Source organism: Triticum aestivum, chromosome 5A (assembly GCF_018294505.1).
Source record: "Triticum aestivum cultivar Chinese Spring chromosome 5A, IWGSC CS RefSeq v2.1, whole genome shotgun sequence".
Classification (NCBI taxonomy): domain Eukaryota; kingdom Viridiplantae; phylum Streptophyta; class Magnoliopsida; order Poales; family Poaceae; genus Triticum; species Triticum aestivum.
In genome coordinates, this window is record NC_057806.1 from 489,245,658 (window position 1) to 489,263,579 (window position 17,922).

General features: G+C 43.3%; 1 long non-coding RNA gene across 1 annotated transcript; it reads left to right on the plus strand.

The window, feature by feature from the left end:
- Nucleotides 1–1,554: 1,554 nt before the first annotated feature.
- Nucleotides 1,555–3,475, plus strand: LOC123107313 (uncharacterized). The gene is made up of 3 exons (XR_006451644.1): nt 1,555–1,624; nt 2,964–3,036; nt 3,415–3,475. It is a non-coding gene; the product is annotated as an uncharacterized lncRNA (long non-coding RNA).
- The last annotated feature ends 14,447 nt before the right edge of the window (nt 3,476–17,922 follow it).

Genomic DNA, 17,922 nt, shown 5'->3' on the forward strand with positions numbered 1-17,922 from the left:
AGATGGTGTTAGTGTTATGCCTCTCTCTTTATGTTGTAGACTTAATTTGAATAAGTTGACACCTACTGAAATATCTTTACAAATGACTGATAAATCAACTGCTATACCTGTTGTGGTTGCAAAAGTTACTATTTTAACGGAGTTTGTTATTCTTGATATTCCCGAGGACGAGAGTATGTCTATCACTACAACAAAAACCCACCTATAACAACGCATATCTAGCAATGAAAGTCGAGATGCATTGAGTTAAACAAACCTCCCACCTCCCCACGAAGGATAACCTCCCTGTATCCACCTCGGTCTAAATATCACGCAACCAACACGCAGCCAAGGAGGAAAAAAAGAACCCAATCTCTTATCTCTCCACCACCTCTCCCCCCGATTCACATCTCCCACACGAGCTCCACCACAACGCCGCTGCCGCCGCCGCCTCTGATTCGAGGAAACTCCGGTGCTCCCCTTCACCACGCCTCACCAGCTCGTCCCCCCTCTTGTTCTCCTCTGGCCCCGCCCCCAACCCCCACCGCCACGACGTCCTCCACGCCTCTGCACGGTGCGACGGTTCATTGTTGTAGCTCATGTGCTCGGCCCAGCAATCCCACTTCCACACTCAATCGGCTACCGGCTAGGCTCGATGGCGCTGTTCCACCTTGGCTACCTCGACTCCGATGTGACGGTTCAGTAAGGCACCCCTCCCCTCTGCTCTTGCCCTGCCGCTACTTTGTGGCATGGCATCTTGCCATGGATAATTCTTTGCCGGCCATTACAACAATGATTAATGCTGCCTTATCACTTGCCTGATCCGCCTTTGTGGGCGCTGGCTTGCACCGATAGCCACACCACTCCATGGTTTGTATTCCTCACTATTCTCATATGTGCACAGAAATACTGCTACCTAGGGGTAATTCAGTCATCTGGGTGTACGCATACAAGTGATTCACCACATGGCTATATGTGTTGATTCAGGAAAATGTGTGCGTTCTCTTTTTCTAAATAGTTCTATCTTGTGATACATTAGATTTTATTTTTTCATGTAGCTATGTGTGTGGATAATTAATTAATATATCCATGAAGATGATAAGACTGTCAATTGAATAAGTTGATAGTATCTCTAGATATCCTAGCTGTTAGTTCCTGACTATTTATAAAAACCATTCCTTCTAGTATCATTTAATAGGTGACCACTATTATGTACAACATCATGATTTTTTTCGAGAAAGAAAACAAATATCTTCTTATCGGTGTTATGAAACCTTACTGATTTCCTTGTAATAATCTATGAATAAGCCCCACATGCATCTCTACTTCCTATTGTTTCTCTTTTTCTTTATTTCATAATCCTTAATTTCATCTCTCCTTGCTAGTTCTGAAATTGACTTCGCATCAGCCAACATTTGTCTGTTTATTCTTTCTCTTAACACGTAAATCCTCAGGTTCAGAATGATGATACTAGCTAGTGCTTATGGTATGACTTATGATCCACTGATTTATATATGTAAAACTTAAATGTTCTTGCAAGTACTTATGAAGCGAATCCATCATTCTTTGCAGCGCCAAAATTTCTTACATATTCATCTTTGGGAGAAAGATCAAGGCATATAGTGGGCTACTTCTGCAAAAGGAGGTACGACAGCAAGATTCCAGCTGGGTAGTAAACATGTAGGTGATTTACATGACATTATCTGCAATGTAATTTAAAAACCAAGGTTGAAAAAGTTTGTGTATTCATAATTTAGATTTGTCATATTCCCAAGCATCTATATAAATTAAAATCATGTGAAAACATACTTGTTATCATTTAATAGAACCACCTGATTTAGCTTTGTGGGAATTATGTTCTCTCAACCTAAAAAGCACGAACACGGGGACAGAAAGACGGGGATACGCATACAAGGACACGGGATACATCATTTTTCAAAAACAGTCATTCGGGGATACGGTGAGTATATATAAAATAAATAAGAAATATACAGAGTCAAAACAGAAAAAACAATGAAACACTACTGGGTCTGGATCCCACAGAGGATAGTTCGTATCTACGAACACCAGGGACCAGGCTGTCCTTTGATCTCACCCACGGATGGGTGGCCTCGGGGGTGGCGCTCCCGGATGCCATGCTCCCTATAAACAAGTAGAAATCATTCAAGTGAGCACAACATGGGGAAGCAATTAGCAGCCTCTCAATTGAAGGAAATCATGTCACAAAGATGAAGAGGTTGATGAAAGGCTGCTGTCCTTGGGGTTACCTGCTTGAGTGTGGTTGCCTCCGGGAGGAGAAGCTGCTGGGGGCGGTGGTCGAGTCCAGGTGGTGGCGGCGCGTTCGCTGCTGGTTAGCAGCAGGTCCTTCGTTATGTGGCGTGCGTGCGTACGAGAGTTTGTATTGTGCCGAGGCTATTATTGGGCCTCCCGAGTCCCTCAACGTACCACAGCCGTATCGATGCTTTTTTCTATTTTTTTTTTAATTCAGGAATCATGGGATGCTGCGGGATACGTGTATCCCAGCTTATCCAGGCGTGTCGCTGTATCCCGCTATACTAGGACATCAAATCGGCAGATTTTGCCGTATCCATGCTTTGTAGCTCTCAACTTCATGTACTTCTGGAAATTTGAAAATCTCTACATTTATATGTATTGTTTTGAGAACTGCAGATCTTTCTTTGCAATCATGGATGCTATATTTGTCGATGTACATAGTTTTTGGCATGTACCTCACTTTATCTTCATTATATTCTTTGTAAGGTGTTTAACTCGTTTAACATAAGGACGCTCTTTTCAAAAGGCCCTCTTTTCTCTGTCTATATAGCATAGTGCTATGGCTGGGACTGTAAAAATTGATCAAATTATGATATTTCATAGCTCTTTAGAGGTGATGATATATGTTGGATGACGAAACAAGGATATTGTTCTGGTGCTTGCTTCGACTTGGGTGTTCAGAGAAGTGAAACTTTAACTAATCTGTTCAGGGAAGCAACATATTGCATTTAAAGTGAAGCTTCCTCTATGATATGGAGATGCAATCATCCATCTAAAGACAAGGTATGCTCATTTCTCTATTGTGTGAATTCAACATGGCTGAGCAACAATTTATTTGCTCATACTTTTTTCAATATTAATGCTTATTGCAGTTCCTGCTTAGCTTGGGAAATCCAAATAAGAATGTTGCCCTTGCTACACTCAAGAGTACTGACCTATAATATAAAACAAAAAACTATGGGTGTTGACTTGGTACTCCCTCCGGGAGTAACTGTTTCTTGGTTGACATAACCACTAAAACAAAATTATTAGTCATATAGTAAGATTAACTATCACATGTCCTCCAACCTTTATATGTTGCTCTTTTGTTTAAATTTTACTTCCCTGTTAATTGATTTTCTTTGATGGTACCTTGCTATTCTCATTTCTTTGTTGTTGTAGATTGCCAAGATAAATCGATGATGCATGGCTCAGAAGTTGATTACAAGATCGAGAAGGTGGCTACTACTAGAGAGTTTCAGATTATGTTTTGGAATGTAATTTTTAGGGTCAATGTTTCAAACACCATGTGTTTAGATGGCTGAGTCGTTCAGTGCAAGGTTGAGAATCAGACTATTACTAGATAGTTTCACATATTGTAATATGTGTATCATGTTCTTTGTAAAGCAATCAAGTTGATTTAATATATGTGACCTTTCTCATTGTTATGTTTGTGTCTCCTATGCATTATCAACATTAATGCAATAAGTTCTGGATGCTAATATACAAAATACCATCAATTGTCCAAGCAATACGATAGTTCTTCTAGGCATTACAATGGTCATTTTCTAGGCTAGCCACCAACGCATATGAAGTGTTGTTGTGCTCTAGCTCTATATGTTGCTATCTTACAACACTTATTTATTCCGTTTACCAACGCATGTATATATGTTGGTGTAGACCTTTGCAACGCCACCAACGGCAATGCATTTTAATCCGTTGGTGTAGACCTTAGCAACGCTTATATGGACATAGCAACGCTTATATGGACATACGACAACACATTGATGCGTTGCCAAAGGGGGGTTCTTGTTGTAGTGTATTATTCTTGGAAGACCCTTTTTGAATACTGCAGGGGCTGTTATTAATTGCACCAAAGGCAATGTCACTTTTCATGTTAATGGTAATGAGAATACGGTGCATTTTCCGAGGAAACAACCTCAAGTCCACAGTATAAATTCTATTCGAAAATTTTCAACAATCACTATTGGAGGTTTTGAATTTCCTCTTCCTACTGTCAAGAAGAAATATGATATTCTTATTGTTGGGGATGTGCATATCCCCGTTGAGGTAACCTAGTGTTATTCGAAAATTCTCCGGTTCCATGTTATTCGGAATGAGTTTGTTAACAACACCTAATCAACCTTGTTAGTGGATTCCTTTTGGTGAGCATGAGATGGATGAATTTAGAAAACACAACTCTCTGTACCCTCTTTTTTACTTTCTATTATTTAGTTGAAATAAAGCAAATATAGTACATTCTGTCTGTTTTCTGAATTATCCATGCAATAAAAAATACCCCGAAAATAAAAGTTCTCCAAATGCCCTGAAATTTAAATATGATTTTTTCTGGAATATTTGAGAATATCTGGCACTAAGAACACATCAGGGGGAGCAAGCACCTGGCCATGAGGGTGGAGGGCGCGCCCTACCCCCTAGGCGCGCCCCCTGCCTCCTGGGCCCATGGTGGCTCCCCTCCACTTATTCCAGCTACAACACACTTCTTCCTCCCACAAACGTCACCAACCAGCTCAAACCCGAGTCCAAGCTCATTTTGCTGCCATTTTCGATCTCCTTGCTCAAAGCACCTCTCACAAAACTGCTTTGCGGGATTGTTCCTTGGTATGTGACTCCTCCAATGGTCCAATTAGTTTTTGTTCTAGTGCTTTATTCATTGCATATTTTTGCTGCTTAGGTGACCCAGTTCTTGCGCTTTCATGTCAAATTTATGTGGTCAAAAGTAATTTTGATGCATGATATTGCCTCTAGGCTCTTGTAGGTGTAGTTGCTATCAATTTTGTTGAGTTTGGTTCACTTTTATTTTGAAGTTACTAAAAATTTCAGAAATTTTTCAGAGGAAGAAATATGTTTAGGAAAATGTACCAAGGTGGTCCTTCAAGGAAGAAAGGTCCCAGGCTCGCAATACGCGATGCCGATGAGGAACCACCGAGGGAAGCTCAGGTGCGGGCTTCTAAATGGCCGTCAGAGGACTTTATGGATCGAGCAGGAATCAAGGAAGAATTTAATGCGTATGTGTGTAATGCCGATCTTGAGAGCTTCGAGGCAGATAAGTGCCGCCAATACCACTATCTCACTGATTCCTTTGTGAAGAGGTTTGAATTTTGATCATCACGCAATTCTCAAACTGTCCTATTTGATCATTATGAAAAATCTTATACTATAGACTTAGAGGATTTTAATACTGCTTGCAAACTCCACAATGGGGTAGTCCTAATGAACCTCGCAAATCTGAATTTAGAGATTTTCTTGGTAATATAACTGTGGGGGAATCTAGAGACATAACATAAGCTACCATAGGGAGCATTCATTTTCCTGCTATACATTATTTTGCTCTCTTCATAGGTAGATGCATTAATGGTAAGGATGAAGCATGTCACATGTGTGTGCCTGATCTTAGCGTTCTCAAAAGTGCTGTTTTAGGAGATAAGCAATACAACTTGGGGGCTATTGTTGCACGTAGGTTGCATAATAATAGATTTAATGAAGATTTCTTTGGTGGAATTTATGCAACCCGTCTAGCTAATTTTCTTGATATACCCATAAGTGGGTATGATATTGAGTTGCCTCCTGTTTATTTAGATTATGAGGCCATGGTTCGTCATCAGTTTGTTGAGAGGAACGATCAGTTTTTCCAGTACCGACTAATCTATGACAAACGACGCACCTACCACGTCGCTCTCCTTGTTCCTGCTTTCTTTGACTCTCAGGCAAAAGGGAGATATGTTATAACCAGGGAGGAGGCGGACGAGTATAAGAGGAGGATGGAGACGGCCCGTCTCCAAGCGGCAGCTCATGAGGCAAGAGCTGCTGCATCTCAGTACGACCCCAGCTACAACTTTGGATATCCATTAGGCCAGCCGTGGCCATAGACCAACTTAGGCCAAAAGCCTAAGCTTGGGGGAGTACATATTTCTCACCGACATTACATTCATGTTCACACACTCATTGCTAGTTGTCGGTGCTTATACTTTTTCATTGTATCATCCATGCTAGTTTATTTTCCTTTTTATGCTTTCTTCTTGTGTGTTTAATAAACCTTAATAAAAACAAAACAATTAGTTGTAGCTTTTAATTATTTTACTTCCCATGCTTGTTGTAGTAATTAAAAAGAAAACACAAAAAGATTTCTCGTTCTTCTTTTGCTTGTTGGGAGCTTTTCTATGTAAATAGTTTTATTTCTTTTCTTGTTCTTTGGGGTTCGAGAGGAGAAGACCATAACTAAAATGTTAAAGTGGCTCTTATATGCATTATTGTTGATCTAACAAAGAGCCCATATTACCTTGTCTTCTCTCTTGAATTGAATGCTTGCAGATTCCAGCTTAGTCCAATGCACGTGCACTATTATTATTATCCACACTATTCAGTCGTGCAAGTGAAAGGCAATAATGATGATTATATGATGAACTTATTGAGATGAGAAAAGCTGGTATGAACTCGACCTCTCTTGTTTTTGTAAATATGATTAGTTCATCGTTCTTGATTCAGCCTATTATGGAAAAACATGTTTGCAATGACAATTAGAGATTATAGTTGCTTATGCCATGCTTAATTAGCTAGGAGCTTATAATGGTTTACCTTGCGTGTCAACATGCTATTATAATGGTTGTGATGTGGTATGATAGGGTGGTATCCTCTTTTGAACGTTTCGAGTGGCTTGACTTGGCACATGTTCACGCATGTAGTTGAAACAAAATCAACATAGCCTCTACAATATTTATGTTCATGGTGCATTATATCCTACTCATGCTGGCATTTGGTGTTGATTAATTTTAATGCATGTTCATGACTGTTGTTGCTCTCTAGCTGGTCGCTTCCTAGTATTTGCTAGCCTTCACCTGTACTAAGCGGGAATACTGCTTGTGCATCCAATTCCATAAACCCCAAAGCTATTCCATACGAGTCCACCATACCTACCTATATATGGTATCTACCTGCCATCCCAAGTAAATTTGTATGTGCCAAACTCTAAACCTTCACATAAACATTTTGTTTTGTATGCTCTAATAGCTCATGTATCAACTAGGGTTGTTCGTATCTTGCATGTTAGGCGGGTTATTCTCAAGAGGAGTGGACTCCGCTCCTCACTCACGAGAAAATGGCTGGTTACCGGGATGCCCAGTCCCATGCTTTATTCAAATCAAATCAAAATAATTGCAAACAAAACTCCCCCGGGACTCTTGTTAGTTGGAGGCACTCGTTGTTTCGAGCAAGTCATGGATTGATGCTGTTGATGGAGGGGGGGGGTATAAACTTTACCATTCGGTTTGAGAACCGCCTATAATGTGTGTAGCATGGAAGATATCTCCATCTCTTGGTTGTTATGTTGACAATGAAAGTATACCGCTAGAAATATTATTCATATCTATTTCAAAACCGAGCTCTGGCACCTCTAGAAATCCCTCCTTCCCTCTGCAAAGGGCATATCTATTTACTTTTATGTTGAGTCATCATCCTCTTATTAAAAAGCACCAGTTGGAGAGCACCGCTGTCATTTGCATCCATTACCATTAGTTTACATTGAGTATGACTTGATTGGATCTCTTTTACCATGAATTACAATGTCTATCCAGTCCTTGATCTTTAAAGGTGCTCTGCATTTATGTTTTGCGGTCTCAGAAAGGGCTAGTGAGATACCATCTTATTATATCATATCATGATTGTTTTGAGAACATGTTGTCATCCGAGATTTATTATTATTGCTCGCTAGTTGATTATGTCATTGATATGAGTAAACATGAGACCTAAATGTTATTGTGAATATGGTTAGTTCATAATCTTTGCTAAAAACTTGAATGCTGGCTTTACATATTTACAACAACAAGAGCAAACCGAGTTTTTAAAAGTTTTTCTTTATCACTTTCAGTTTATCAACTGAATTGCTTGAGGACAAGCAAAGGTTTAAGCTTGGGGGAATTGATATGTTTCCGTCCTATCTACTTTTCCAAACACTTTTGCCCTTGTTTTGGACTCTAACTTGCATGATTTGAATGGAACTAACCCGGAATGATGCTATTTTCACTAGAATTTCCATGGTGTTATTTTTGTAAAGGAATAAAAGTTCCCGGAATGACTTGAAAATCAACAGAGAATTATTTTGGAATATATAAAAAATACTGGAAGGAAGATCCACGTCAGGGGGGCCTCCACCTGTACACAAGGGTGGGGGCGCACCCTACCCCCTAGGCGCGCCCCCTGCCTCGTGGGCCCCCTGATGCTCCACCGACCTCAACCCTGACTCCGTATATTCACTTTCGGGGAGAAAAAACCAGAGAGAAGGATTCATCGCATTTTACGATCCGGAGCCGCCACCAAGCCCTAAACTCTCTCGGGAGGGCTGATCTGGAGTCCATTCGGGGTTCCAGAGAGGGGAATCTGTCTCCATCGTCATCATCAACCTTCCTCCATCACCAGTTGCATGATGCTCACCGCCGTGCGTGAGTAATTCCATCGTAGGCTTGCTGGAAGGCGATGGGTTGGATGAGATTTATCATGTAATCGAGTTAGTTTTATTGGGTTTGATCCCTAGTATCCACTATGTTCTGAGATTGATGTTGCTATGCTTAATGCTTGTCACTTGGGCCCGAGTGCCATGATTTCAGATCTGAACCTATTATGCTTTCATCAATATATGAGAGTTCTTGATCCTATCTTGCAAGTCTATAGTCACCTACTATGTGTTATGATCCGGCAACCCCGAAGTGACAATAATCGGGACCACTCCCGGTGATGACCGTAGTTTGAGGAGTTCATGTATTCACTATGTGTTAATGCTTTGTTCCGGTACTCTATTAAAAGGAGGCCTTAATATCCCTTAGTTTCCGATAGGACCCCGCTGCCACGGGAGGGTAGGACAAAAGATGCCATGCAAGTTCTTTCCATAAGCACGTATGACTATATTCGGAATACATGCCTACATTACATTGATGAATTGGAGCTAGTTCTGTGTCACCCTATGTTATGACTGTTACATGATGAACCGCATCCGGCGTAATTCTCCATCACCGATCCATTGCCTACGAGCTTTCCATATATTGTTCTTCGCTTATTTACTTTTCCATTGCTATTGTTATCCTCACTACAAAATACCAAAAATATTACTTTTGCTATCGTTACCTTTTACCACCATTACCATTACTATCATATTACTTTGCTACTAAACACTTTGCTGCAGATATTAAGTTTCCAGGTGTGGTTGAATTGACAACTCAGCTGCTAATACTTGAGATTATTCTTTGGCTCCCCTTGTGTCAAACCAATAAATTTGGGTTGAATACTCTATCCTCGAAAACTGTTGTGATCCCCTATACTTGTGGGTTATCACCCTGCAAAAACAAGTTAGACGTCCTCTACTTTGTTATTGCAAGTTTTACGTGGCTGCTACGGGCTAAGCAAGAACCGTTCTTACATATGCATCAAAAAACCACAACGCGGTATAGTGATTGCTTTTTGATCTTCAGAAAGAACCCTGTTCATTGAATCCGATTCAACTAAAGCTGGAGAAACAGACACCCACTAGCCACCTGTGTGTGAAGCACGTTGGTAGAACCAGTCTCGCGTAAGTGTACGCGTAATGTCGGTCTAGGCCGCTTCATCCAACAATTCCGCTGAATCAATAATAAACTAGTGATAGAAAGCAATATCTATATACCCACGTCCACAACTCCTTTGTGTTCTACTCGTGCATATAACATAAACGCATAAACCCAGTAATTTCAAAATTTTCCTACACACACGCAAGATCATGGTAATGCATAGCAACGAGAGGGGAGAGTATCGTCTACATACTCTCGTAGACCGTAAGCGGAAGCGTTATGACAACGCGGTTGATGTAGTCTTGCGTCTTCATGATCGACCGATCTAGTACCGAATATACGGCACCTCCGTGATCTACACACGTTCGGCTCGGTGACGTCCCGCAAACTCATGATCCAGTGGAGATTCAAGGGAGAGCTTCAGGAGCATGACGGCGTGATGACAGTGATGATGTTGCTACCAGAACAGGGCTTCGCCTAAGCACCGCTACGATATTACCGAGGTGGATTATGGTGGAGAGGGCACCGCACACGGCTAAAGATCAATGGTCAACTTGTGTGTCTATGGGGTGCCCCCTCCCCCGAATATAAAGGAGTGGAGGAGGGGGAGGGGGCCGGCCTCCTAGGCGCGCCCCAAGGGGAGTCCTACTCCCATCGGGAGTAGGATCACCCCCTGCCTTGTTGGATTTAGGAGAGAAGGAAGGTGGAGGGTGGAGGAAGGGAAGGGGGGCTGGCCCCCCACCCAATTCGGATTGGGCTTGGGGGGCGCTCCCCTCCTTTGCTCCTTTCCCCTGTCTCCCACTACGGCCCAATAAGGCCCATACACCTCTCGGGGGGTTCCGGTAACCTCCCGGTGCTCCGGTATACCCCCGTTTTCACCCGGAACCATTCCGATGTCCAAACATATGCTTCCAATATATCGATCTTTATGTCTCGACCATTTCGAGGCTCCTTGGTATGTCCATGATCAAATCTGGGACTCCGAACTACCTTCGGTACATCAAAACACATAAACTCGTAATACTGGTCCTCACCTAACGTTAAGCGTGCGGACCCTACGGGTTCGAGAACTATGTAGACATGACCGAGACATGTCTTCGGTCAATAACCAATAGTAGAACCTGGATGCTCATATTGGTTCCTAGATATTCTGCGAAGATCGTTATCGGTCAAACCGCATAACAATATACGTTGTTGCCTTTGTCATCGGTATGTTACTTGCCCGAGATTCGATTGCCGGTATCTCAATACCTAGTTCCATCTCATTACCGGCAAGTCTGTTTACTCGTTCCGTAATGCTACATCCCGTACCAAACTCATTAGCTACATTGCTTGCAAGGCTTATAGTGATGTACATTATCAAGAGGGCCCAGAGATACCTCTCCGACAATCGGAGTGACAAATCCCAATCTTGATCCATGCCAACTCAACAAACACCATCGGAGACACCTGTAGAGAACCTTTATAATCACCTAGCTACGTTGTGACGTTTGGTAGCACACAAAGTGTTCCTTTGGTATTCGGGAGTTGCATGATCTCATAGTCATAGGAACATGTATAAGCAATGAAGAAAGCAATAGCAACAAACTAAACAATCATCGTGCTAAGCTAACGGATGGGTCAAGTTAGTCACATCATTCTCTAATGATGCGATACCGTTAATCAAATGACAACTCATGTCTGTGGTTAGGAAACTTAACCATCTTTGATTCAATGAGCTAGTCAAGTAGAGGCATACTAGTGACACTCTGTTTGTCTATGTATTCACACATGTAATAAGTTTCCGGTTAATACAATTCTAGCATGAATAATTAACATTTATCATGATATAAGGAATATAACTAAGAACTTTACTATTGCCTCTAGGGCATATTTCCTTCAGCTTGAATATAAATAAGAACTTTACTATTGCCTCTAGGGCATATTTCCTTCAGCTTAACCCATCAAAGTGCACATTCAGAGTCCAAGGTGGAAAGTTACTCGGTTTCCTTGTTTCCGAACGAGGGATCGATGCTAACCTAGAGATGGTTGGAGCAATCCTCCGAATGAAACTCCCCGTGCATGTGCACGACGTTCAGAAGCTCACTGGTTGTTTGGCTGTGTTGAGCCGATTCATCTCTCGTGTCGGTGAAAAGGCATTGCCTCTTTACCGATTGATGAAAAAGTCTGACAAGTTCAAGTGGACTCGTGAAGCCGAAGCAGAGTTTGTAGAGCTCAAAGCCCTGCTTTCCACCCAGCCGGTGCTTGCTGCTCCGGTCAGCAAAGAACCTCTATTACTATACATTGCAGCCACTTCACAAGTCATTAGCACTGTGCAAATCTTACAAAGTTCAGTGCCCAGTATATTATATTTCTGAAGTCTTGACTCCGTCCAAGCAGACATATCCGCATTATCAGAAGCTTGTCTATGGAATTTACTTGACCGCGTAGAAAGTTGCACACTACTTTTCAATCATCCAGTTTCAGTCGTCAGCGACACTCCATTGTCAGAAATTCTGAACAACAGAGATGCAACTGGTCGAGTGGAAAAAATGCCGATTGAACTCCTTCCATTGGAAATCAAGTTCGGGGCAAAGAAAGCAATCAAGTCCCAAGCAATAGCAGATTTCCTCACCGAGTGGATTGAACAGCAGCAACTGACTCAGATTCACTCGGAGCATTGGACTATGTTCTTTGATGGGTCCAAGATGCTGAATGGTTCTGGTGCTGGTGTAGTTCTGGTATCTCCCAGAGGGGACAAGCTCAGTTATGTCCTTCAAATTTGCTTTGATTCCTCAAACAATGAAGCTGAGTATGAGGCACTGTTGTATGGGTTGTGTATGGCTATCTCACTCGACGTCTGTCGCCTGGTGGTCTACAACGACTCGGACTTAGTGGTCAATCAAGTAATGAAGGAGTGGGATATCAGGAGTCCAGCCATGACTGGTTACTGCAATGCAGTAAGGAAGGTAGAAAGGAAGTTCGAGGGGTTAGAACTCCATGACATACCCCGAATCAAGAATCAAGCCACTGACGATCTGGCAAAGTTGGGTTCCACTCGGAAACCTATACCCAAGAATGTGTTCTTGGAGCATCTCCATACCATGTATGTCCAAGAAGATGCTTTCACACAGGAGCCCCCGCAACCTAAAAGTTCTACCGATCCGACTGAGATTGAACTCCCAGTCGTGGTTGACCTAATCATGGAAGTTTTGGTAATCACCCCCGACTGGACAATACCATATATTGCATATCTACTTAGGAAAGAGCTTCCAGAAGATGAAGATGAGGCCCATCAGGTTGTCCGTGGATCCAAAGCATTCACGGTGATAGGTGGTCAGCTTTACAAAGAAAGTGTCACAAGGGTCGCTCAACGATGTATTACACCAGACGAAGGTCGAATGATTCTAAATGATATCCACTCGGGGACCTGTGGTCACCATGCGTCCTCTCGGACCATCATGGCCAAAGCATACTGAGTGGGATTCTATTGGCCATGTGCGAATGAGATGGCAAAAGATATAGTCGGCAAGTGCGAGGGCTTCCAGATATACTCAAACATGTCTCACAAGCATGTATCTGCCTTGAAGACTATTCCACTCGTCTGGCCATTTGTTGTCTGGGGATTGGATATGGTTGGACCGTTCAAGACCGGTAGAAGCGGTTTCACTCATTTGCTTGTGGAAGTCGACAAATTCACCAAGTGGATAGAGGCCAAGCCCATCAAGAATCTTGATTCAAGCACTGCCATCAGTTTCATCAGAGAGTTGATATTCCGATATGGAGTCCCTCACAGTATTATCATAGATAATGGGTCAAACTTTGATTCTGATGAGTTGAGGACATTCTGTGCTTCCCAAGGCACTCGGGTCGACTACGCATCCGTTGCGCAACCGCAGTCGAATGGGCAAGCAGAAAGGGCGAATGGTTTGATCCTTCAAGGGCTGAAACCCCGACTGATGCATGATCTCAAGCATGCTACCGGAGCTTGGGTGACTGAATTACCATCTGTCCTATGGGGATTAAGAACAACTCCAAACCGGTCAATGGACTGAACCCCTTTCTTCATGGTGTATGGTGCTGAAGCTGTACTTCCAAGTGATTTGCTGCACAACGCTCCCCGAGTGGAACTTTTCTCAGAAGCCGAAGCTGAACAGGCATGCCAAGATGCAGCTGATCTCTTGGAGGAAGAACGTGAAATGCCTCTGATCCGGTCGACCATCTACCAACAACACTTGCGTCGATTCCACTCCCGCATTGTCGGAGGTCGAGTATTCTAGGAAGGAGACCTTGTGCTCCGAGTGCAGCAGAAGTGGCCTCATAAGCTCGCTCCGGACTGGGAAGGTCCCTTCATCGTCACCAAGGTGCTCGACAATGGGGTGTATCACCTCTACAACGTAGGCATGAAGAAAGAAGAGCCACACTCATGGAATGCAGAGTTGCTCTGCCGTTTCTACACCTATACACTCGGATCAATGAGTTGTAATAAGAATCCTTGAGTTTGCTTTTCAAAGACAAGATTTTTGCAGTATCTAATGATTATCATCCCGTAAACACATGTGTTCAAATCCCCTAGTGGGTGGCTTACCCGCGAACCAGATTCGCCAAAGTTAAAAAGCCATTTCGGCTGGAGAGCAATCCTCCCACTCGGGGACTTAGCTTGTAACGCCCTCAATGCGACTATATCTCCTACGTGTCGAAGCACGACTTAGAGGCATAACCGCATTGAAAGCAATGTCGCAAGTAAGGCAATCTTCACAACATCCCATGTAAATAGATAATAAAAAGGGGAAGGTACATAGTTGGCTTACACTCGCCACGTCAAACAAAGTACATAAATAGCATTACATCATCCAATCACTCATGGACCGGCTATGGTGCCAAAATAAAAGATCAACCCAACATGCGACACGGTCCCGATCGCCCCAACTGGGCACCACTACTGATCATCAGGGAAAGACACATAGTAACGGCATGAGTCCTCGTCGAACTCCCACCTGAGTTCAAGCGCGTCATCTGGAACGGAGTCGTCTGGCCCTGCATCTGGTTTGGAAATAATCTATGAGCCACAGGGACTCAGCAATCTCGCACCCTCGCGATCTAGACTATTTAAGCTTATAGGTAAGGCAAGGTAATATGTGGAGCTGCAGCAAGCGTCTAGCATATATGGTGGCTAACCTGTTCGCAAAAGGGAGCGAGAAGAGAAGGAAAAGCATGAACAAATAACTAGAGAAGAACCTGCAGCAAGCATTACTCCAACACCGTGTTCACTTCCCGGACTCCACCGAGAAGAGACCATCACGGTAACACACACAATTGATTCATTTTAATTAAGTTAAGGTTCAAGTTATCTACAACCGGACATTAACAAATTCCCATCTGCCCATAACCGCGGGCACGGCTTTCGAAAGTTCAAATCCCTGTAGGGGAGTCCCAACTTATCCCATGACAAGCTCTCACGGTCAATGAAGGATATACCTTCTCCCGAGACACTCCGATCAGACTCGGTATCCTGGTTCTACAAGACACTTCGACAAGTTAAAACAAATCTAGCAACACCACCCGAATGTGCCGACAAATCCCGATTGGAGCTGCACATATCTTGTTCTCAGGGCACACTCAGATTGTCCAAACTTCCGGTAGGCCAGCCCAGAGTTGCCCCTGGTGGCCACCGGCGGCTGACGTGGTGGACCAACACTCAGAGGAGCACTGGCCCAGGGGGGTTTAAATAAGATGACCCTTGGGCTCCGGAAACCCAAGGGAAAAAGAGGCTAGGTGGAAAATGGTAAAACCAAGGTTGGGCATTGCTGGAGGAGTTTTATTCAAGGCGAACTATCAAGGGGTTCCCATTATTACCCAACCGCGTAAGGAACGCAAAATCCGGGAACATAACACCGATATGACGGAAACTAGGGCGGCAAGAGTGGAAAAGAACACTAGGCTAAAAGGCCGAGCCTTCCACCCTTTACCAAATATATAGATGCATTAAGATAACAAGATAATATAATGATATCCCAACAAGAAAATAATGTTCCAACAAGGAACGGTCTCCAATCTTCACCTGCAACTAGCAACGCTATAAGAGGGGCTGAGCAAAGCGGTAACATAGCCAATCAACGGTTTGCTAGGACATGGTGGGTTAGAGGTTTGACATGGCAATTTGGGAGGCATGATAAGCAAGTGGTAGGCATCGTAGCATAGGCATAGCAAAAGAGCGAGCATCTAGCAAAGAAAAGATAGAAGTGATTTCGAGGGTATGATCATCTTGCCTGCAAAGTTGTCAGAGTTGACTGGATCCTCGAAAGCAAACTCAACGGGCTCCTCGTTAGCGAACTCGTCTCCCGGCTCTACCCAAACAAGACAAACAAGCAAAAAGGACACAATCAACCATGTGCAAAGCTCAAACAACATGATGCAAACATGGTATGCTATGTGGGATGCGATATGTGATGCATATGCAAGATTTGAAAAGGAATGAATGAACCTGGCCTCGACTTGGATATCCAAGAGTGCCACTGGAAAGGTGAGGTGATTTCGGTTAAAATCGATATAAAGAACACCGGAATCGGAGACACGGTTTGGAAATGGCAAGCAATTCAAATATGGCACCGGTCTGCGATAAACAGCAAGTAGCCATCTAAATGCAACAAGTTAAACATGCTACAGCACCCAAACATGGAAACAAAATACATGGCAGGGATCCATTCATGATTCTTAACAAAAGATGAACACTGAGCTACGGCCAATTCATCGATTAACAGGTTCAAACAAGCATGGAAAAAGTGCAATTGGTAAACAGATCTCAGACTTGGTGAAATTAACACTTGTCTGGAATTTCAGATCAGGTAGCACACTTTGGAGCATGAAAACTAGATGTAACAGGGACTTAACATGGAAAAGTAAAGAATGGCATGGAGCTACTCAAAGAGCTTAACAAAAGTCCCTTAGTGACCTTGAGCCAAAAGGGATGAGAAAATACAATTGCAAGCATGTGAACATGGCAAAAACATAATCAGATCTCAGACTTAGTGAAAAACTGGAACATGCAAATCAGATATCAAGTAGGCATGTTTACGAGCTCGATGCACTCACTACAGAGCATATCATGACAATCTAAGAATACACCCATCAAGAATACACATTATGAAAGCTAGACATGGCAAGAACAACACCATAGCATGCACAGATCAACTACAACGTCCTCAGCAAAATCGCTAACAAGTAGACAATCTGCCCAGATTCACGAAATAGCAAAAGTAGAGCTCGATTGACTCAAGCTAGGGTGCTCCATAATTGCAAACAAAGGCATGGATGGATTGAGTACTACAAGATTAACAAAACATCCTTAGTGCTCATCCTCAAAAGAGGCACGGATCACTAGGAAACAACATGAACATATGGCATATTGATAAAAACAGATCAAGGAATTAGTGGAATTGCCAAGTCCCTGAAATCAGCATTAACAAATGCACCACTTTGCAAGCTTGTGCTAGTCACCACACACATCACAAAAATACATGGATGCCACCTTTGGAAAGATTACAAAGCATATGACAAAACACATGTAGAGCTCAGGGGCATATCATGCACACATTAATCATGGCAAAAATGACAAATAGCTATTTGGAGCAACAGATCTGACAATTAACTCAAATAGCACTCTTCCAACAGCATTTTGGGCATCAAGTTGAACACAAATGAAAATGATGCAATGAGATGGAATGATGTGCTCTCTGAGACAAACATTTTAATATGCTACACGCCCAAAACGGATCTACAGATGCAAAGTTACGGCACGATGAAGTTTGCAAAATTATTAGGGTTTCGGGAGAAAGTCAACCCTGAGATCTCCAGATCCAGATCTGGCACTGTAGCTGGCACGGACTTCGACGATGGTCGGGAGCTCGCCGTACTTGACGTTCGCCGGAGAGCTCGAGCTCGCATGGACTACGTAGTTCACCGGAGAGGAAGAAGACGGCCAGGGCGGGTCGACGGCGTGGAGGAGGCGGCGCCGGACGGCGACGTTGCGGCGAGGTGCGGCGGAGACGGGGCCGCGTGGTGGTGCGGCGAAGACGACATGGCGGCGTGGCGAGGAGGGCGGCCGGCGGGCGGCGTGCCTCGGGCGGAGGAGATCTAGGCGCGGGGAGGCGGCGACCGG